The sequence below is a fragment of the Capsicum annuum genome, chromosome 1, assembly GCF_002878395.1.
Source record: "Capsicum annuum cultivar UCD-10X-F1 chromosome 1, UCD10Xv1.1, whole genome shotgun sequence".
Lineage (NCBI taxonomy): Eukaryota > Viridiplantae > Streptophyta > Magnoliopsida > Solanales > Solanaceae > Capsicum > Capsicum annuum.
This window is the reverse complement of record NC_061111.1, coordinates 191,303,807-191,328,376: the sequence shown is the minus strand read 5'-3', so window position 1 is coordinate 191,328,376 and position 24,570 is coordinate 191,303,807. Positions and strand designations below refer to the sequence as shown.

The 24,570-nt window shown below is 35.8% G+C and overlaps 1 non-coding gene across 1 annotated transcript; it reads right to left on the bottom strand.

The window, feature by feature from the left end:
* Window positions 1-1,282: 1,282 nt before the first annotated feature.
* Window positions 1,283-1,393, bottom strand: LOC124892285. Its single transcript, XR_007050168.1, has one exon. It is a non-coding gene; the product is annotated as a small nucleolar RNA R71 (small nucleolar RNA).
* Window positions 1,394-24,570: the final 23,177 nt, after the last annotated feature.

Here is a 24,570-nt window from a genome sequence, read left to right as displayed (position 1 = left end):
TCAATATTGGTTGGTTGCTTATTCTTATTATAATAATTTTAAGGATTCATGACCCTTAGAATACTTCCATTGTCAACCTTGTGAACTCGGGAGAGGGAATAGAGCGATAGAACATGGGAATAAGCAGAGTATGGTTCTTGAATCTTTATAAAACAAGAAAATTGAATGAGTATCTATGACAGGGATGTACTTAGATACCTTAAGTGATTCATACATAGGATGATATTTGTGAAGAACTTAAGTGAATTATTACATCCCCGCTCAACGATGTAGGTGGAAAGTTCAACTTAGGTAATAGATTAGAGGTGGGGAAACCATAATAGCGTAATTAACCCTATGAATAAAAAACATATAAGCAAGCTAATGAATGGAATTCAAAAGCATAATATGATTATTCAGAGTGCTTCAACCCTGGGTTTTCTCTTATTGATTGTCTCAAGATCTTTACTTTCCGCATTGTTTAGTTTTAATTTACAATTTCCAAACTCTTTATTTGGTTAATCTCGCATCAATTTAATGTAAAGTGTGAACTAAAATCAAATCGTTGCCAAATCTAGTCTCTGTGGGATCGATAACTCATCTTTCTTGGAGGCCACTATATTTCTTGGTAGACCACATACACTTGCGTGTGCGCTGTCAAGTTTTTGGCGTGGTTGTCGGGGACTTGGTATTTGGCAATTGTTTATTTTAGTTTTATTTTTAGGTTTATTTGGTGTTTTTATGCTTGCTCTTTGTTCTTGCAGAAAATAGGTTTGTAGGTTGATAAGCTGGAAAGGGATCAGGAGTTGGTAGAACTAAGCCCGAAACCTGAGCAACTTTACCATCAACGACAGAAAGAAGCAATCCTTCTCCCTAGAATTCCTCAAACCCAAGAAGGCCAAGATAATACTGTTCCTATGGCTGAACAACAAGTATTTGGTAGGAAGGTTCCGGAAGTGGAAGTCCCACTTCCAACGAACTTGACTTCCCCAATTCAAAGATCGGCAACTGAGGGGAATTTCGAGTTAAAACACAGTATGGTGTTGCTTCTTATTAGAAGTGGATAGTTTTCAGGGCTTTCAAATGAGGATCCATAAGTCTACTTGCAGACTTTCATTGATCTTACTGATACATTAACTTCGACTAGGGTGACTCCAGATTGTGTGAGGCTGACACTGTTTCCCCATTCACTTTTGGCGGCAGCTTAAAGGTTGTTGAATGTAGTGCCGACAATTCAATCACATCATAGGATGACTTAGCTAGAAATTTCCTTATCAAGTTCTTTCCATTAGACAAAACTGCAAGACTTCGCAGTGAGATAGTGAACTTCAAACAGAAGCCTGATGAAAACCTCTATCATGCCTAGGAATGCTTCAAGGCTCTTCTTTAGGAGTGTCCACACCACCAAAAGTCTAATGAGGTACCTTCTCTTACTTTTGTAGAAGTTCTTGATCACAATACGAAGATTTTTCTAGATTCATCCGCAGGTGATCAAGCGCTAGAATTGACTTATGATGAGCTATACATATTGCTGAACCTCATAGTACAAGGAAATCCAGATTAGCATTCAGATTCTAGAAGTGCCACAAAATGAATTGCAGGTGTATTGGAGGTGGACCAATTCACAACCTTATTAGCACAGGTTTCTGTACTACAGAATTTGATCAACACATAATTCAGCAGCGTAAAGTTAGGTATAGCACAACCTGCAGCCACAGTTAATGTTGTACAACAAGCTACAGATTGGTATGAGATATGCAGAAATAGTGGTCATGCCATGGATATGTGTGCTTTAAATCCAGAATCTGTGATGTATTCAGGCAATTCTCAAAGGACAAATTATGGTAACACCTACAACATGAAGTAGAAGACTCACCCATGGAACACCTCACAACTATAGGCCCAACCAAATCAGTCAGGCAGAAATATGGATGAGATGATAAAATAGATCTTAGCTAATCAGACATAATTTATTGCAGACTTGAAAATCCACAAGGTGGGTTTCCAACTGACACAAAAAATCCAAAGCAAGTCATGACAATCACCTTGAGAAGCGGTAAAGAGCTTCAAGGAGAATGTAACGCCCTAAAACCTAATCCCGAGGAATAACACGGTGTTCAATACTATGAGTAGCCTTAAGCTAACCCTATCTGCCTTCTACAAGATCTGAATCTCATAATAAATAAAATATTGACATAAAAGTCAAACTAAATATGGAAAATGTCTGAAATAGCCGAGAACAATCTGAATGTAATATCTGAAAATTAATACTATAATTCTGAATAATATCAAGCAGTCTAACAAACCTCTACTACTAATAACTAGAGAGTCATTGGGACAAACCTCCAGCTAACTTAAACTGTCTCAAAAAATACTAAATCATACAAACTAATAAGATGCAAAATCTGAATGAATAAGTCCCCAAACTATGAGGACTCACCAACTGTGGTATGTAGATGGAGATGCTCGAACTACTCATGTTGCTGATACTGAGCACCTGAACCTATAATATAAGACAATATAGCACATAAACATATATGTGGATCAGTAATTTGAGGATGTATTGAGTATATGGGGGCGAAATGCATAAGTAAAACATCATCTCATCATCAGAATTGATAAAACAATGCATGCTAAATGTAAATGACTCACATAAGTTGGAATATCTGAAATACTGAATTCTGAAATCATTAATAGCAAAGCATTCTTTATAAATGTAAGACCCCACAAAATCCTAAGCATAATTCAGTCCTTTAGGCTTGTCAAGGGGTCTCAAACTTAGAATATTTTAGCTAAGTACTCAAACTTAGTGTCATTTTAGCATACAAATATTGGTAACCTCATTTCGCAACCTTTTCATCCAGTAAATATTGATGTTTAGGTTGATTCATGATCAGGAATGTCCGTAGGTGTTTCTGAACAACTTTTAGATTTCTTGGACTTCATTTGAAGCCCCTTTGGAACCTTAAAATAGTGGATCAATGCAATCTTAGCACGCCGCATCGACTATCGCATTGATCAATATTTTCCCCAGCCACCAGTGTCTAATTCCAGTGAATCAATGCAAACATGGTGTGATGCATTGGCTATCACATCGATGCCATCGACGTGCCGCGTCGACCTGTGCATCGGTAACCCAGTTTTTAGTCATTAAAAGACAGCATTCTTGGGGGTATTTAGGTCTTTTTCCCTCGACCCTCAACCCCAAAAACATGAAATTAAACTCCCTATAGAGCAAATATACTTATTCATTCTCCAATTAGCTCAATAACAAAACACTAGGTGCTTAAATTTCAAATCAAGAACGCAAGATCTACCATAAACTTTCAAAAATTCTTCAACACAGGTATGTGAAGTGTTCATCCAAGGGTTCATTCCACCCTTGGAGTCTAAGAATCTCTTTTGAACTTCAAGTAATTGATTTTATGATTTACATGGTTGGAATTAAAGTGTATCCATGATGCTATTTGGGTTAAGTTCCTAATTCATGATTATATATTTGTAACTCATGTGAAATTGATTATTACGTGTGTAGATTCATGTGAATTCATAACAAAAACTTGACTTGTGAAATTAGAGATAAATTATGGTGCTCACGTGTTGTTCAATACTATGCGTATATACTATGCTCACCAAGTGTTTGATAAAGTGTCCATGTGAATTATTAAGAGAATGAAATCATGTCAAGTTAGCTTATTTGCAAGTTATATCATGCAATTGTTTGTCAAAATGCCTGATGTATGAATGATGATCAAGTTCATAGTTTACAGGTTTCATGTTATGCTATGTCTCTTAATTTAATTTAGTTGATTACGTAGAGCCATGGTCAGTCATAGAACAGTATAGTCATGAAACGATCAGTAGTACTCTTAGTCAGTTTTAGAACTCAGGAAAAATCAATAGATTTTGTAGTAGTTTAGTCTAACTCAGTATTTAGTTTAGACCTCAGTAAACTCTATCAGTTAACAGAATCTAGTAGTATTCCATCAGTCAATGATACTCAGTGAACTCAATTTAGTTTAGCTAAAAAGTAATCTCAATAACTATTTAGTCCAGCCTAGTATAGACTAGAAATCAGTTCAGTGTCTATTCAGTTGAGAGTAGGATTCAACATCAAGTTAACCCAGGGATAGGGGGCATTCCTGTAAGTAGAGGGTTTGACCCTTAGCATCAATCCCTGCATTAAAGAACTACGTAGCCAGCATAGGTTGAGGTATCTTCTGGCCAGATATTATGAGGGTTGATACTTCTTATCTAGGTTATCTTGCCAAAGAAGGTTGATGGAAGAGCTTTCCATCAAAGAGGGTTAACCTATAGCTTATCCTTACCTAAGGCACGGTATTGAAACCCTTTCAATAGGGTTATAGGTCGCATCCCAAATCAATTAGAGAAGGGGCATATAGTTTAGATGATTACCTCCCACTGTCTCAGTTCTAGTCTCAGTATCAGAATAGAACTCAGTTCAATTCTACAGATTCAGAGCTATCAGACATGGTTACTCAGCTCAGTACTGAACTCAGTATGGTTTCATAGTACTCTGAACTGTCAAATATAGCCAGTTAGATAATTAATGATAAAGTAATCATAAACCCGGATATCGATTGTTCGTATTTCAATTCAGTATTCAGTATTAGCACGATCTCAGTTACAGTCTAAATGTTCATGCATGTATTCTTACGTAGTCATACTCATGTTATTCAGTTATTATTGTTTATGCATATGAACCCATGCATATAATCCTACCTCACTGAGCATACCAGTACATTCAAAGTACTGATTCATGCTTTTCTTTATGCTATGATGTCTTATATCATAGGTTCAGATGCACGGGCTCCAGAGCACCCTTAGCAGTCTAGATTCTCAGCCTTCAAAGTAGTGGTGAGTCCTCATAGTTCAAGGAAATGCTTATTATTTAAATTACTTCATTTTTATTTTAGTATATAGAGTTATTTGGGGGGCTTGTCCCATCAACTCCACAGTTCAGACAGTTAGAGGCTTTTTTAGACTAGAGTATTTTTAGAAAGTTTTTTAGTTTTTTAGTATTGATGTTCAGTTTTGTTATTGTGATACCATATTCTGTAATAATTATGGTATTGAACCTTATGGAAAGTTTCCACCTATTTTTGCATATTTATAGTATTTATTACACAGTTATTACAGCAGTTACCAGTCATGGGTTAGCTTGTGGTCCTTCGGGATTATAAGCACCGTGTAGTGTCCAGGGTACAGACCCGAGATGTTACAAACTTAGTATCAGAGCCTAAGGTTCAATAGAGTCCTAAGAAGTCTGAAAGCCTTCGGGATCTAATCCTAGTTTCTCTTCCATTTACAGAATATGCCTCCAAAAAGGACTAAGAGAAGAGGAACGGGAGATCAGTTAGCCCCTCAACCCATCCATCCAGATCCTTTGGGCGAGCATGTCTCCCATGCGGAGTTCAAAGTAGCCTTCACCATCCTTTTTCATTTTGTGGTAGCCTAGAATAAACGTCCAGCTGCGGTTTTGGCCAATACTGCTACTGCTAGGATTCAAGACTTTACCTGAATGAACACTCCATTATTTACCAGGTCTAAGTCAGATAAGGACCCTCAGGAATTTCTTGATCAGGTGCAGAAGGTTACCAATATCATAGGGGTGACTTCTGTTAAGATTGTTGAGTTGGCCACATATAAGTTACAAGATGTAGCTTACTCATGGTTCAAATAGAAGGTAGAGAGGGCCGTAGATGTAGGGTCCAAGAATGGGAAGAGTTTGCAGTTGCTTTTATTGATAGGTTCTTCCCACTAGAGTTGAGGGAAGCAAAGGTTTTGGAGTTTTTAAACTTGAAGCAGGGCAATATGATAGTGCAAGAGTATTGTCTCAAGTTTAATCAGTTAGCAAGTTATGCCCCATATGTTGTAGTAGATAGCAGAGTGAAGATGAGTAAGTTTGTGTTAGGAGTATCTAGCAGTGTGGTCAAGGAGAGTAGGACCGTAATTCTTATTAAGAAGATGGACATATCCAGGCTCATGGTCCATGCTCAGCAAATAGAGGAGGCCAAGAATAAAGAGAAGGAGAAAGAAAGAATAAGAGAGCGAGAATAGGTAGTTTCAATTTGGTTAACCTAAGTCAGAGGGTGGGAATTATTCTCAGTTTTGCCTGAAATCCCCTGTTCCAGCTCCTTCCTTAGCTAGTGTTCAAGTGTTAAAATTCAGAGATGGCAACTGAGACAGGGAATCAGGCCCTAAACCCTATGGCAATGTTAGCAGTGCCCAAACTAATCCACTTTGCTAGAAGTGCAGCAGAAACCACCAGGGTATCGGCACAGCTGGCAACTATGTGTGTTTTAAATATGGAAAGCCAGGCCATAAGGTCAGACAGTATCCTCGGGTTGGTTTGCAGAGTTAGCATAACTATCCCCCAGCTCAGTCTGGTCACCTGAATTAGTCAGGTGTCTCTTTCAGTGCCACTAGTGGGCAGCACCCAAACAAACTCTATGCTTTCAGTCCCAACAGGATCAGGAAAGTTCTCCTGATGTGGTCACTAGTACGTTATAATTTTTCCATTTGCATGTTTATGCTTTGCTAGATCCAGAAGCCTCTTTGTCTTTTGTCACTCTATATATAATAGTTGATTTTGGATTCAGTCCCGAAATTCTAGTAGAGCCCTTCTCAGTTTCTACCCCAGAAGGTAAATCTATCATAACCTAGTGGGTATGCAGGAACTGTCCAATTATGATATCTCAGAAAGTCACTTTCACAGATTTAGTCAAATTAGAGATGACTGATTTCGACACTATTCTCAGCATGGAATGGCTTCATCCCTTCTATGCCTCAGTTGACTGCAAAAATAGAGTTGTCGAAATTTAGTTTCCGAATGAAACCATCCTAGAGTGGAAGGGTAGTACTTCAGCACTTAGTGGTCAACTTATTTCTTACCTTCGGGCTTGAAAGATAATATCTAAGGGATATGTATACCATCTTGTCCGAGTCTACAACTCTAGTTTAGAAACCCATACACTTGAATTAGTATCAATAGTATATGAATTCCCAGATGTGTTTCTCAAAGATTTTCCTGGAGTTCCTCCCGAAAGGGAAATTAATTTCGGCATTAATTTTCTCCCAGATGCTCAGCCCATCTCTATCTTGCCATATAGAATGGCTCCAACAAAACTAAGAGAATTAAAGGAAAAATTAAAGGATCTCTTAGATAAGGGATTCATTATACCCAGTATGTCCCTGTGGGGCGCACCAGTGTTATTCGTGCATAAGAAAGACAGTTCTCTCAGAATGTGCATAGATTACTGCTAGTTAAACAAAGTTACAATCAAGAACAAGTATCCACTCCTTAGAATCGATGACTTATTTGACCAACTTCAAGGTGCCAGTTATTTCTCTAATATTGATCTCAGATCAAGCTATCATCAGCTCAGAGTCAGAGAAAGTGACATCTCAAAAATAACTTTTCGAACTCGGTATGGTCATTTCAAAATTTTAGTCATATCCTTTAGTTTTACCAATGCCCCAGATGCTTTCATAAACTTGATGAACCGTGTGTTCAAGTAGTACATGGACATATTCGTCATAGTCTTCATAGATGACATTTTTGTTTACTCCCATAGTGAACATGATCATGCAGACCATCTTAGAATAGTTTTGCAGACTCTCAAAAACCATAAGTTATTTGCCAAATTTAGTAAGAGCGAATTTTGGATAAAGTCACTAAAATTCCTTGGCCATATAATTTTCGGTAATGGCATTAGAGTTGATCCCCAAAAGACCTAAGTAGTGAGAAACTAGCCCAAGCCTATCTCTTCATTAGATATCAGGAGTTTTTTAGGTTTGGTTGGCTATTACCGATGGTTTGTTGAGGAATTTTCATATATAGCATCCCCTATGTCCAGATTGACTTAGAAGAAAGTCAATTTTTAGTGGTCAGATCCTTGTGAGGAGAGTTTTCAGGAGTTAAAGACTCGACTTATTACAGCTCCAGTTTTAACCCTACCAGATAATTCAGATGGTTTTTTTGTGTACTGTGATGCTTGCAGAGTTGTATTGGGTTATATTTGATGCAGAGAAGTAAGGTCATAGCCTATACCTATAGAAAACTTAAGCCCCATGAGAAGAACTATCCTACTCATGATCTTGAGTTAGCAGCAGTAGTTTTTGCCTTAAAATTTTGAAGGCATTACTTGTATGGTGTGTACGTTGATTTGTTCACTAATCATAAGAGCCTGCAGTATGTGTTCTCTCAAAAATACCTCAACCTCCATTAGAGGAGGTGGTTGAAATTATTGAAAGACTATGATATGAGTGTTCTATATCATCCGGGCAAAGCCAATGTAATGGCTGATGCTCTTAGTAGAATGTTTTTGGGTAGTGTTGCCCATGTTGATACCAGTAAGAAGAAGTTATCCCAGGAAGTTCATCAGCTAGCCCGACTAGGTATGCAATTAGTCGATCCAGCAGAAGGTATTGTGTGGGTGCAGAGTAGTTCAGAATCGTCCCTAGTTTTTAAAGTGAAGGAAAAGCAGGATAGGGATCCCAGTCAAGTCCAGTTAAGGGAATCAGACAGAAATTAGGAGGTAGAGGTTTTCTCCTAAGGGGAAGATGGAATTTTACATTGTCAGAATAGTCTGTGTGCGCCAGGTGTATATGACTTGAAGTAGCGAATTCTTGTAGAAGCGCATGGTGTGTGTTACTTTATTCATCTAGGGCACATAAAGATGTACCATGATATATGGGATAAAAAGAGACATTGCAGAGTTTGTGCCTAAGTGCTCAACATGTTAGCAGGTTAAGATTGAGCATCAGAAGCCTAGTGAGTCCATGCAGGAGTTCAGTATTCCCACCTGGAAATAGGAATAAGTGAACATAAACTTTGTGATGGGCTTGCCTCGTACTCATCTTTAGCATGATTCAGTTTGGGTCACTGTAGAAAAGATGACCAAATCAACTCATTTCCTTCTAGTTCATTCCTCCTATTCAGTCGAGGATTACGCCAAACTCTATGTCAAGGAGTTGTTCAGATTACATGGTGATCCATTGTTCATTATCTCAGATAGATTTACCAAGTTCACCTCTTATTTCTAGAAAGCATTCCAAAAGGGTCTTGGTACCCGAGTTTATATCAGTACAACCTTTCATCCTCAGATAGATGGTCAAGTGGAAAGGATCATTCAGACTTTGGAATTTATGCTATGAGCATATACGATAGACTTTAAAGGTAGTTGGGATGACCACATGCCTTTTATTGAGTTCACATATAACAACAGCTATCACTGCAGTATTCACATGGCTCCGTTTGAGGTGCTATATGTAAGGAAGTATAGATCTTCCATTGGTTTGTTTGAAGTGGGTGAGGCTGTAGTAGCAGGGCCTGACTTGGTGTTTGATACCTTACAGAAGGTCTAGTTGATCAGGGAAAGGCTTAAGACAACTCAGAACCGACAGAAATCATACACAAATGTGCACAAAAAGGATCTCGAGTTTGAGATTAGTGATTATGTGTACTTAAAGATGTCTCCTATGAAAGGAGTGAAGTTTTTTGGCAAGAAAGGGAAACTCAGTCCCCAATATGTCAGTCCTTACTAAATTATTAGTCATTTCGAAAAGGTAGCTTATGAGCTTGAGTTACCTTCAGATTTATCTTCAGTTAATCCAGTGTTTTATGTCTCCTTTCTAAAGAAATGCATAGGTGACCCATCAGTCATAGTCCCTATTGAGAGCATAGATATTCAGAATAGCCTCTCTCATTAATAGATCCCAGTCGATGTCCTTGGTTATCAGATTTGCAGACTAAGAAACAAAGAAGTTCCTCTAGTCAAAGTTCTTCGGAAGAATCAGTCCGTTGAGGGAGCTACTTGGGAAGAAGAAGCATACATACGAATATAGTATGCTCATCCATTCTCTGCTAATCTAGACTCAGCTCAAGGTAATAGTTTCCTTAGCTTAATCAGTTTTATGTTCAGATTTCAATTACAAACGTGGTATCACTCCCATTGCATATTCAGTTATACGTTCATGATCTAGATCAGTCATGTATCCATGCATTAGATATGCATATTCAGTATATAGATTTGGTTTATCAGTAATCTAGTCATGCATTCATGAATCATGTTTAGCTATATCCATGCATCAGATATGCATATTTAGTATGATAATTTAGAATACCAGCAGTATCAGTCATATAGTCATGTTCTAGATGTTCATTCACAATAAGTAAGTCAGTCTCTCAGTATTTTTAGTCTTAGCAGTATCATTTGAGGATGAATGTTCCCAAGGGGGAGATAATGTAAGACCCCACAAAATCCTAAGCTTAATTCAGTCCTTTAGGCTTGTCAAGAGGTCCCAGACTTTGAATATTTTAGCTAAGTACTCAGACTTAGTGTCATTTTAGCCTACAAAGGTTGGTAAACTTATTTCATGACCTTTACGTTCATTAAATGTTGATGTTTAGGTTGATTCATGATAAGGAATGTCCGTAGGTGTTTTCAAACAAGTTTCAGATTTTTTGAACTTCATTTGAAGCCCCTTTGGAACCTTAAAATAGTGGATCAATGTGATCTTGGCGCGCCACATCAACTGTAGCATTTATTAATATTTCCCCCAGCTACCAGCATCTAATTCCAGTGATCGACACGAACATGGCGCGATGTGTTCGCTTTCACGTCTATGCCATCAATGAACCGTGTCAAACTGCGCATCGTTAACCCAATTTTTAGTTATTAAAGGACCACATTATTAGGGGTATTTAGGTCTTGTTTCCTCAACCCTAAGCCCTCAAAACACGAAATTAAACTCCCTATAGAGCAAATATACTCATTCATTCTCCAATTAGCTTAATAACAAAACCCTAGGTGCTTAAATTTTAAATTAAGAATGCAAGATTCAACCATAAACTTTCAGAAATTCTTCAACACAGGTATGTGAAGTGTTTATCCAAGGGTTCCTTCCACCCTTGGAGTCCAAGAATCTCTTTTGAACTTTAAGTAATTGATTTTATGATTTCCATGGTTGGGATTAAAGTGTATCCATGATAGCTATTTCGATTAAGTTCCTAATTCATGATTATATTTATGTAACTCATGTGAAATTGATCATTATGTGGGTAGATTCATGTGAATTCATGACCAACCCTTGACTCGTGAAATTAGAGATGAATTCTGATGCTCACGTGTTGTTCAATACTATGTGCATATACTCTGCTCACCAAGTGTTTTATAAAGTGTCCATGTGAATTATTAAGAGAATGAAATCATGCCAAGTTAGCTTATTTGCAAGTTATATAATGAATGTGTTTGTCAAAATGCCCCAATGTATGAATGTTGATCAAGTTCATAGTTTACAGGTTTCATGTTATGCCATGTTTCTTAATTAACGCTATCGAGTCCTGGTGGTACTTGTACCTAAAAATTTAGTTGATTACCTAGAGCCATGGTCAGTCATAGAATAGTATCAATCATGACACGATCAGTAGTACTCTTAGTCAGTTTTAGAACTCAGGAAAACTTAGTAGATTCAGTAGTAGTTCAATCTAATTCAATATTCAGTTCAGACCTCAGTAAACTCTATCAGTTAACAGAATGTAGTAGTATTTCTCCAGTCAACAAAACTCAGTGAACATAGTTTTGCTCAGCTAAATAGTAATCTCAGTAACCATTTAGTCCAGCCTAGTACAGACTAGAAATCAGTTCAGTGTCTATTCAGTTGGAAGTAGGATTCAGCACTGAGTTAACTCAGGGATAGGGGCATTCCTATCAGAAGAGGGTTTGACCCTTAGTAGCAATCCCTTCGTTACAAAACTATGTAGCCAATGTAGGTTGAGGTATGTTCCTGCCACATATTATAAGGGTTGATACTTCTCATCAGAGTTATCCTGCCAGCGAGGTTTGACGGAAGAGCTTCCTGTTAGAGAGGGTTAGCTCACCACTTTTCCTTACCCGTGGCATGGTATGACACCCTTCCAATTGGGGTTATAGGTTTGACCCCAAATCAGTTAGAGCAAGGGCATGTCAGTTTGATAATTACCTCCCACAATCTCAGTTTCAGTCTCAGTCTTAGAATAGAACTCAGTTCAGTTCTATAGATTAAGGACTATCAGACATGGTCACTCAGCTCAGTACGAAACTCAATATGGTTCCATAGTACTCAAAACTATTAGATATAGTCAGTTAGATAATTAGTAATATAGTATTCATAAACTCAGATATCGCTTATCAATATTCTAATTCAATACTCAGTATTAGCATGATATTAGTTACAGTCTATGTATTCATGCATGTACTCTTACTAAGTCATACTCATGTTATTCAATTATTATTGTTCATGCATATGAACCCATGCATATCAACCTAACTCACTGAGCATACAGTATATTCAAAGTACTGACACATGTTTTTCTTTGTGCAATGATGTCTTATATCATAGGTTAAGATGAACGAGCTCAAGAGTACCCTTAGCAGTCTAGATTCTTAGCTTTCAGAGTAGTGGTGAGTCCTCATAGTTCAAGGACACACTTATTATTTATAGTACTTCAGTTTTATTTCATTCGATGGAGTTAGTTGGGGGGCTTGTCCCATCAACTCCGTAGTTCATACAGTTAGAGGCTTTTTCAGACTAGAGTATTTTCAGACAGTTGTTCAGTTTTTCAGTATTGATGTTCAATTTTGGTATTGTGATACCATATTTAGTAATATTTACAGTAGTGAACCTTATTGTAAGTTTCCACCTATTTCTTTATATTTATAGTATTTATTACACAGTTATTGCAGTAGGTACTAGTCATGGGTTAGCTTGTGGTCCTTCAAGATTATGAGCACCATGTTGCATCTAGGGTACATACTTGGGGTGTTAGAATAAATCTAGTGAGTCATAATATTTAGCTCTAAAAGATGTGCTAATGTTCTATCTGTAAATCATACTGTCTATGTGTAGAAAGGACTCACTTCTATAATTAAAATCTGAAAGCTGAAATCTGTTGCTAATATTTTTCTATAAAACATAATCTGAGTAACGTTGTAAGCCTTTACACTTAGTTTTATTAAAAGCTTTTCTGTTAATCTTTTACTTTAACTAGCAGGGAGGTTCTCTTAACCGACATAAACTATGTGAGCTAACATGGAGTCTAATGTCTTGTTCTCCTAAGGGGAAAAACTCATGATGGGGAGAGGTGTCATACTCTTACCAGGGAGTATAACCTACTGTCCATGTAATCAATCACAAGCTAAATCTGTCATCCATATTGGAATGAGAATAATCTGATAATATGTACCTATGTTGGCTACGTAGTTCTATAGAAAATAGTGCACGCTAATTCTACACTTCCCGATCGGTGGTAAATACTACTCCCTCTAAATTTGTATGTTCATTCTGTTGGAAATTCACTTTAAAAACTAGCATAAGGGTTTATCTGAAATCAATTATGTATTTATCTGATTAATTCTGTAAATAAAGCTGATCTGAATTCTGTAATTTGTAATAAATCTATAAAGTGAATTTCATAACTAAATTGAGGATTAAAAAATCAAAGCTTTGCTGTAAATCTAAAATAAATCTGATCATAAAATGCTTAAAGCATCATCTTTCTTGAAATATCAACATATAAACTTGGGCTTGATAACCCATGCATCAAATACATGTTAAAACATCATAATAATCATGCTTGATAATGAAAACAATGATAATTAATCTCAAAATCTGGAAATTACTACAGTAGACATGAAAATATGAAAATAGACATGCAATTTATCTTCTAAAACACTAGAAATCTCATAATCTTGCAAATAACAATATTGGGTATGAACCCTAATTCAAAACTCATGTATAATCATTCAAAATCATATGAATTTGTAATTAAAACTTAGGTTTTGGGCACAAGGATATAAGAAGATCCTTATTCATAAACCCCACATACCTTGATTGATGATTAGATGAAGAAGCTTGAATTATTGATTCCTATTTGAGTTCTTAAAGACGAGTTCTTGATTATCTTGTCTTGGGAATCCACAAATTTGAGCTTTCTTGGAGAAACAATGGTGGAATTGATTTTTTGGAGAAGAAGCTTTTGAGTTCTACGGTTTTTATTTGAGAGAAAATTGATGAACAATGAGCATAATAGGCTTAGAATCGGTTTAATCTCATAATTTGGATGGATTGGGGCTTGAGAATTGACCAAAATACCCCCTTTAAACTTCTAGATGGAACTAGAAAAGAGAACCAAAATCCTAATATAATAGGCCACTGCGATGCGCCACTATCACAGTGGCTCACTGGGTAAGCGACAGTTGGGAACTGAAAATTCTCCGCAATGTAGAGCTATCATGCCCCTTTGAAATGCCATTTAGAACATCGTAGCGACGCGGTGAAATCACGTAGGGTTAATGGAAATTGACAAATGTAAAATTGGAACACTCCGCGATGCGCCAATATCGCGGAGGTCCACTGGAAAATGACAATTATGAAATTTTCCTTCACCGCAATGCGGTGACTTACCAATTGGCACACTGCTTACTAAAAACGTCCTAACTTCTTTACTGAGTGTTAGATTTGGGAGAATTTGATATCGATGGAAAGCTTATTCAAATTCCCACACCATGGAAGGTCTAAATATAGAAATTCTATATGAAATAAAAAGGAATTCATTTTTGAAGATAATGCTTGACATTCTAGGGACCAAATTAAGCTAGGAAAAGTACGAGGTATTACAATATCTCCCCCTTGGGAACATTCATCCTCAAATATAAATACTAAGGAATCTGAGGCTATAAGATATCATGAACAACTGAAGTAAACTAAATGACTAATTCTCAACATAATGAGCTACTGAACTGATCTTGGAGTGCATGAGTTTACATTAAAACAACTATATAGCTGAATCTGAGACTGGGAAAAGAACTAAAGAAAGGAAAACTATTACCTTTGGCTAAATCTGAGTTCGTGGAGAAAAAATAAGGATACTTGGTACGCATGTCTGCTTCTGCTTCCCAATAACGGACTAATTCCACCACAGAACTTTGACCAAGGGAACTTCTTTGTTCCTTAGTCTACGGATATGATGATCAAGAATCTCTACTAGAACTTCTTCATAAGAAAGGCTATTCTAAATATCTATACTTTATAAAGGAACTATAATGGCCGAATCATCCATGCACTACGTCAACAAGGACACATGGAATACTAGATGAACTAAGGATAAATTCGCGGGTATCTCAAGCTCATACACTACCTTTCTAACATGGCTTAAAATTTGGAAGGGGCCTACATATCGGGGACTAAGCTTCCCCTTCTTGCCAAATCTCTTCACTCCTTTCATAGGTGAAACTTTCAAATACATAAGATCATCAACCTCAAACTCAAGATCTCTTGTTTTTATGTTTGCCTAAGATTTCTGATGACTCTGGGCTACTTTCAATCTCTCTCTAATTAGCCAAACTTTTTCCATGGCTTCAAACACCATGTCTGGCCCAATCAAAGTAGCTTCACCCACTTCAAACCAACCAATTAGTGATCTATATCTTCACCCATAAAGAACCTTAATCGGAGCTATCTAAATACTAGCATGATAGCTGTTATTATAAGCGAACTCAATCAATGACAAATGGTCATCCCAACTATATTTGAAATCATGAACACATGCCCTTAACATATCCTCTAGAGTATGAATGGTCCTTTCTGCCTAACTATCTATCTTCGGATGAAAGGTTGAACTAAGATGAACTTGGGTACCAAGACCCTTCTATAAGGCTTTTCAAAATTGAGAGGTAACTGAGTACTCCTATCTGAGATAATGGACAAAGGAACTCCATGCAATCTGACTAAATCTCTGATGTACAGCTTAGCATAATCTTCAGCTGTGTAAGACGTGTGAACTGGTAAGAAATGCACTGACTCAGTCAATCTATCTACTATCACCTAAATCGAATTATGTTGACAACGCAAATGGGGTAAACCAGTCACAAAATACATATTCATATCTTCACACTTCCAAGTGGGGATACCAAACTTTTGCAATGTACCACTAGGTCTTCAGTGTTCAAACTTAACCTATTGACAAGTTGCATACTTAGCTACAAACTCTGCTATATCTTTCTTTATACCACTCCACCAATAGATTTCCCATAAGTCGTGGTACATCTTGGTGGCTCTTGAATGAATGGAGTAATGCGCACCATGCGCTTTAGCCATAATCCACTTTCTCAAATCATCAACACATGGGACACACAATCTATTCTTGTATCTTAACACGCCATCTCCCCCTTGGGAGAAAACCTCTACCTTTTTGTCTTTTACTGACTTCTTTAGTTTGACCAAACTAGAATCCTTATTTTGCTTCTCTTTCACTTCTAAAACTTGAGAAGATTCAGAGCTACTTTGAACCCAAATATTCCCTTCAGCTAAATCAACCAATATCACGCCCAATCTAGCTAATAGGTGAACTTTCCTAACTAAATCCTTCTTATCATTCTCCACATGAGCAACGCTGCCCATAGACAATCTACTAAGGGCGTCTGCCACTACATTGGCCTTACCTAGATGATACAACACGTTCATATCATAATCTTTCAACAATTCTAACCATTTTCTCTGAGAAAGATTCAACTCCCTCTGAGTAAGCATATACTGCAATCTTTTGTGAACCGTAGACATATCAAAATACACCCCACTAAAATAATATCTCTAGATTTTCAAGTAAACACAACTGTAGCTAACTCAAGATCATGGGTCGGGTAATTCTTTTCGTGAGGCTTAAGCTGTCTAGAGGCATAGGCTATGACCTTACCTCTCTACATCAAAGCTCAAACTAACTGTAGCGGCATTATAATACACTATAAAACCATTTGTACTATCAGGTAGTGCTAAAAATGAGGCTGAAGTGAGTGGAGTCTTCAACTCCTGAAAACTCTTCTCACAGGAATCTGACCACTGAAACCTAACTTTCTTCTAGGTTATTCTAGACATCGATGATGCAATATATGAGAAACCCTCAATAAAATATTTGTAATAACCAGCTAGACCTAAGAAACTCCTAATGTCTAATGGAGAGATAGGTCTAGGCCAATTTCTTATGACTTTTGTCTTTTGGGGATCAACTCTAATTCCCTCACTGAAAATAATATAACCAAGGAAAACTACTGACCTTAGAAAAAATTCACATTTACTGAATTTGGTGAACAACTGTTGATCTCTAAGAGTCTGTAACACAATTCTAAGTTGATCTGTATGATCATCCTCACTATGAGAGTAGATAAGAATATCATTGATAAGGACTATGAAAAATATATCCAAATGCTGTTTGAACACATTGTTCATCAAGTCCATAAAGGCTGCTGGGGCATTTGTTAGCCTAAAGGACATGACTAGAAACTCAAAATAACTATAACGGGTTCTAAAAGCTATCTTTGGAATATCACATTCCCTTACTCTAAGCTGATAATAGCCAGATCTAAGGTCTATCTTTAAGAAATAACTTACATCTTGAAGTTGGTCAAATAAGTTATTAATTCTAGGAAGAGGATATTTGTTTTTGACTGTAACTTTATTCAGCTGGAGATAGTCAATGCACATATGGAAAGAACCATCTTTCTTTCACACAAATAGGAAGGGAGCGTCCTATGGAGAAATAAGAGGACTTATAAAACCTTCGTCTAAAAGATTTTTGAGTTGCTCTTTCAACTCTTTAAGCTCGGTAGGAGCCATATGATATGGGGGAATTGAAATAGGCTGAGTATCTTTGAGTTGCTCTTTCAGCAGAAATGCTTGCCAGAGCAAAATTGGCATTATCATCTCCTCTATCTTGCTCAAGTATCTACAAAATAAAAATTTCAACTACGTTATCTTGCACTGTTGATCAATGTACAATGGCCACAGAAGAACAACATGAGCTAAAAAAAGTGAGAAGATTAAAAGGAGAGAACTAGGAAGGACAAACTGAATGCTAGATTTAGTTCATCTTTGTTTGGTTTGTTAAACAAATAAAATGCGAATATAGACGAAAAAATTTCTGCATTTTCTCATTCAAAAGAAAAGGAAGATATATTTTCATTTGCATTCACATTTTATTAGTTTAACAAATCAAACAAAGCTGAACTAAATTTAGCGTTCAGTTTGTCCTTCCTATTCCTTTTTTTTTATCTTCTTACCTTTTTTAGCTCATGTTGTTCTTCTATGGCCCTTGTTCATTGCTCAATAGAGCAAGATAGTGGAGTTGGAAATTTTCTTTTTTGAATACTTATGCAAGACAGAGGAGTTGATAATGCCCATTTTGATCTGGCAGGTATTTCTGCTGATGGTGTAAACTTTTGCATGGTGGATATCTTTTCATCTATATTAGATAAGAATGACCATTAGAAAGTCTGAGAGATTGAGTTTGTTTGTTTTTTCCACTAACTGGGGCAAAGTTTTTTGATAGGGTAATGAGCCTTGAGTTACGTAATATTTGATAGGCTTGGTAGAGTCGGTTTAGATCTAACGTTACGTAACTCCTTGCTTATTAATTTATCAAATCCCTTGGAGGTTGGTTGAGCAAGTTGCATTGAGCAACGCTAGATAAAAGTGATCTATTCAATTGTTGGGACCACATCTTGAGTGTGCATAAACACATTTTGACCCAAAAACATACACAACGACCCTAGATGTATCCTTTAAGGCTTTTAAAAAAGTATTTTGAAGGGCTTCTACAATGCCACAACTTCAAAGATAGTGTTCCTTATTGAGCTCACAAGAGATCAAGAACTCTACACCAACTTCAAAGATAACAATGAAAAGTTTGAATACCAAATCAGCAAGCAGGAGGCAAGCTTGAAAAATATCGAAATTCACATACTACAAGTCTCTGATCTTCTCTAAGAAATGTTGAAAGCATGCTAAGGGTAGAAAACTCAATCAATTATAACCATATTGCTAATGAAGTAATGACACTTAAATTGTCTTTCAATTTTTTTTGTGGTTCCGATCAGGTAAACAATAATGGACCTAATCGGAACCACAAACAAGAAGGCATGGGATGCTATTTAAAATTCAAAAATTGCCGCCTTCGCTTAGATTCCTTATTTTAACTATAGTTGTTGTTGGCTTAATTTTTCTAGACTTACTATACATCATTTCGACCCTCGATACCCGTAAGGCTGCTTTCTTGGTCTTCTGCTATTATCTAGAATCTAGGTGATGATCTCGACAATGCTACCTAGATGCAGCTCCCTAAAAAAATGACCATCTATACTATTATTCTCTTAGAGAAACAACAGATAAATTTTTCATTACCGGATACAATTTCATACTTGCACTTCAGATTTCTCATGTTTTAAGATAATTTCATCAGCCATATTTACTAGAAGTTACTTTCTACCCTATGTATCCTCTTCAATTAGCTCTCAGATGATATAGTCTTTCATCAACCATCTATTTTCCCTCAAAGGCATTCTTCTACCGCACCTTCTGGCGGATAATCATCACCCTAAGCAACCCAACCATATAAATTTGGGCTAGGGAAATAACTATATTGGTTCTACATTCTTGTTAGATACAGTGCTAGGCTTTGAAGTCCTTCTCAGAGTATAAATCACCCTAAAAGTTAGTCCAATCGCTATTAAATCTCTTTACAATGACACCATTACTAGATCCCATTACAATTCTTGACACATAAACATAAGCAATAACGGATATTACATCTTAACAGGATATCAGAACCATATTCATGGTCTCTCAGCCTTATCAATTCAGACCTACCAAACTTAACTATAAAATTACAGATATCTTGTTTGAATGATAAATGACTAATCGATAAAAACAATATTCACAAAATTAGTGTACTTTATGTGTGTTTCCACGATAACATTATCAGTAATACATACTTTCCACATATGAAGGGGTTTCATATGCATATCGCTTATTCCTCCAAACCCATTTTTACTGTAGCCTCTTGTGTTGGTCGAGCAAAAGTTGATCAATATTTAGCTCCTTATATCAATAAAGAAGAGGGGAAAAAATGATGTCACAGAAAAAATGTTATCCATCTGTTACATCAGATGTGGAGTCTGTTGCAACAGATGTGGAGTCTATTGCAATAGATGTGGAGTCTATTGCATCAGATATGGAGTCTGTTGCAACAGATATGAAGTCTGTTGCAACAGATATGGAGTCTGTTGCAACAGATATGGAGTCTGTTGCAACAAATGTGGAGTCTGTTGAAATAGATGTGGAGTCTGTTGGAATACATCAAACCAACTTTGCTGGTGATTTGATTTGTTCCAATAATTGCTTCGTCTGTTACAACTTCAACAACAATATAAACTACAAAGAAACAACAACTATAAAACATCAAAATAAAGAAACAACAATATTTATTCCAACAACATCAACAATATTATCAACAACAAAGAAGCAACATTCTTTATTCCAACACCATCAACAACAACACATCATAAGTTTCAACTCCACCACCAACATCAATAACAGCATCAACAGCAAAGAAACAAATAAAATATATACAAAAAAATGATACTGCCAATAAGGCTTTCAAATTTCTCCAAACAGATGACTTTTTTTTGTATATTATAATAAAAATTCTCGATTCGTTTATTCAACACTTAAAAGTTCCTTCAATTTTTTTAAATAAATATGATATGGGTAAATGGTAATGAAATAAAAAATAGATGTAAATAACTTGCAAAGAAGAAGACGAAAGTAAAATAGCAAAAGTAAACCATACCTTAATGTCAAAAAGAGATCAAAATAGCAATTTCAGTTGAGGAAAGATATAGATCATTTTAGACCCAAAAGGATCTTTATGAGAAAGAGAAGAGAAAAGAGAGAAAAAAGGATGTGATAGTCCTAAAGAGGAGAGAAAGAAAAAGATAAGAGATTAATAAAGAAAAAGATAAGAGATGAATAAAATAAATTTAGGGCTGAAGCTGAAGGAGTAATGAGATAATTCTAGATGTATTATATACGTAGACGTGGGTTTTAATATTCATTAACTAATATTTATTAATACTTTGAGGGGAACGAGGAAGACTAGTGACATTGAAAAGACAAGATAAGACTACTCAATGAACTCATTTTTTAGTTATCCAAGAAATATTTTTTACTGCATTTTGTAGTACTAATTTATCTACTGGGACAGAAGCTTACTTTAGAATGTAAAGAAAAAAAGATTTTCAAATAGATATGTTATCTGTTGCAACAGATAGAAATATTTTTTTAAAATCCCAACAGCACAGTCATCTGTTACAACAAATATAAATATTTGTTTAAAATTCCCAATAACTCAATCATCTGTGACAACAAATGCAAATGCCTATTTGATAATTAAATTAGATATATCATCTGTCACAATAGATATCAATATCTATTTAAATATCCCAATAGCTCAGTCATCTGTGATAATAGATGCAAATGCCCATTTGATAATTAAATCAGATATGTCATTTGTTACAACAGATATCAATATCTATTTGGAAATTTCGAATAGCTTAGTCATCTATCACAATATATGCAAATGTCTATTTCCTAATTAAATCAGATATATCATCTGTTGCAATAGATATGAATATCTATTAGAAATTTCCAACATCTCAATCGTTTGTTACAACAAATTTCATTGAAATTGATTTAGGTGGAACTAGGGATGAATGACTGAGTTCATAGGGTCAACTACAACTTTAACTAAGCCTTTGCAATTGTATGATGTTCGTATGGTGTTCATCTCAACCCGAGTCATCGATCGATCACTTTAAGTTGAAAAGATTCTCATTAACTTAATATTAAGCTAGTACATAAATTGGTTTAGGTGGAACTAGGGATAAATGAGTTCTCATTAACTTAATGTCAAGATAGTACCTAAATTAATTTAGGTAGAACTAGGGATGAATGACCTCATAGGGTCAACAATAATTTCATCGAGTCTTTTCAATTGGATGGTATTAGTATTATGTTCATCCTGACCCGAGTCATCAATCGATCATACTGAGTTGAAATGAGTTCTCATTAACTTAATGTTAAGATGTACCTAAATTGATTTAGGTGGAACTAGGAATAAATGATCTCATAGGGTTAAGTATAACTTTAATTGAGTCATTGCAACTGCATGGTGTTGGTATTGTATTCATCCCGACCCAAGTCGTTGATCAATCACTCTAATTTGAAATAATTTATTATTAACTTAATTTTAAGATAGTACCTAAATTAATTTAGGTGGAACTATGGATGAATAAGATCATTGGGTCAACTACAACTTCGATTAAGTCATTGCAATTGCATGGTGTTGGTATTGCGTTCATCCCGACCAGAGTCATCGATCGATCACTCTGAGTTTAAATGAGTTCCCATTAACTTAATGTTAAAATAGTACCTAAATTTATTTAGGTAGAACTAGGTATGAATGAGCTCACAGGAACAACAACAACTTTATTGAGTTTTTACAATTGTATGGTGTTGGTATTGAGTTCATCCCGACCCGAGTCGTCAATCGATCACTCTGAGTTGAAATGAGTTCTCATTAATTTAATATTTTAAAAACTATATATTTAAAATTTTAAAAATTAATTAAGATCAATTCGGACCAAATTAACAATTTCAAAACTTGTCATTCTTTTTCAAAATTACATATCAAACCATACAAATCATTTATTTGCGGAAAAAACTTTTCCTAATTTCAAATCTCAAGTTCTTTCTTTTCTCTCTCCCTCTCTCTCTCTTTCTCTCTCTCTCAATAATACAGATAATAACTTCTCAATATATTGCTCAAACTTTCAAAATAGATCGATTTTCTACCCATTTTTGACCACATAGTTGTTATTTTCAACTTCATTCTCTCTTGTATCCATTGTTTTCTCTGTATTCATAGGTAATAGAGTTTGAGAAGAGTTATACATTTGTTCTTTATTCTAAAAATTAAGCCTTTTTAGTTAATGATAAAAAAGAAGACTTTTAGTTGTATTATCTTATAGAATGGGTTAACAATTTTGAGTTTTGATGCTAAAAAAGTAGGAATCACCTGAGAAAACCCTTGTTTTTATCTCAGTGTTTTGTTAACTATCATGTTATTGTTGGATAGTGTTTGTGGTGTTATTGGTGGATGTTGTTGGTGGTTTTGATATTTGTGTTTTTGGTGGTGGTGTCGGTGGTCTTGGTGTTGGTATTGGTGGCATTGGTGGTGGTCTTGGTAGCATTGGTTGTGACATTCATTGTAGTGTTGGTGGTCCATCTATTGCAATAGGTGGAAGATCTGTTGGGAGATATTAAATAGTTCTTCAAACAGATTCCCCATCTATTCCAACTGATGGGTTATCCATTGGATTTTTTTTTTGTAATGTGGCATAGAATAATTTATTGAAATTTTTCTTACCTTTTTTTTTGAAAATTATGCCGACATCAACTGCAATGTATTTTTTGTTTTTTCTATTGTTTGTAGTTAAAAATGTCTCCCAAAAGAAAAGAAACTGAAAGTGGATCAACTTCTGACCACCCAACAAAAAAGACTAGAGTACAGATAAATTCAGAGGAACTTCCTGAACAATCTTAGTCAGGGCAAAATAAAGCTGAGGAAAGTGATAAATCCTTCTCACCAATGAGTCATGAATTACTATTGAAATCCTAGTATTATCATTTCAAAACCATTAGTATTGATAGGTTTCGAGTTGCGATGCTAATAGATAGGCCTAACAAAGTAACTGTTGATATTGTTCTTAAAAATCAGTTGGGGAAAGGTTTTGATGAACTTAGGAGTATTATGAAGAATGAAAACATAGACAAACTTTTTAACAAGAGCTATTTTTCATACTTTCTTGAGCTGCTTGTGGACCGCATTTTTTGTTTTCCAATAATCATAGTATATAGTCTTCTCAAGTGCAGGATTAAGTACGCGGGGGATGATAAAGATTCAAAGGAGTGCTAAAAACATATGGATGAAATCTAGATCAACTACTGTGGCATGCCGATCTGTTTTGGGTTGAAAGAGTTTTCCATAGTGATGGGCTTGAGATGCGTCATCCAGAAGAACCTCTCATCAAGGAATCAACCCACAAAGGGTCTAACAAACGCAAGGGGAAAAAGGTGGGTTGTTGGGCATTGTTGGACGTAGCTACAAAATGGATGATTTGATGGTAGATCTCAAGGATCAAAACATACCAAAGCACTACAGGGAGAAATTATGCTTAGTTTGGTTTGTCTATTCCATTTTATTGGTAAGAGATGTCAAAAAAGCTATAGAAGATGATTTGTTGGTGCTTGCTGATGATTTTGAGAAATTTAACGATTATCTCTGGGGATATGACAACTACTACATGACTATCGTATATTTACTGACAAATCTATCCCCAAAGACGATCACATTATACGGCTTTCCTTAGGCTATCATGGTAAAATTTATCATTATTTTGCTCATCCATTAATTGATATTGAATATAGTTATTATGACTTTTTTTTTGCTTACTTCCTATTTACATTTTTTAGGCTTGGGCATGTGAATCCATTCCTCCCCTCCTAAAGCAGTTCAAAGTTTACCCAGATAAGGTTTCTCATCCAAGGACACTTAGTTCATTGGCTGTAAAAGGCAGTAAAAATATTAAGGAGGTTGATCTCTTTAACCCTCCAGATAATGCAGTACATCTTCTTTTA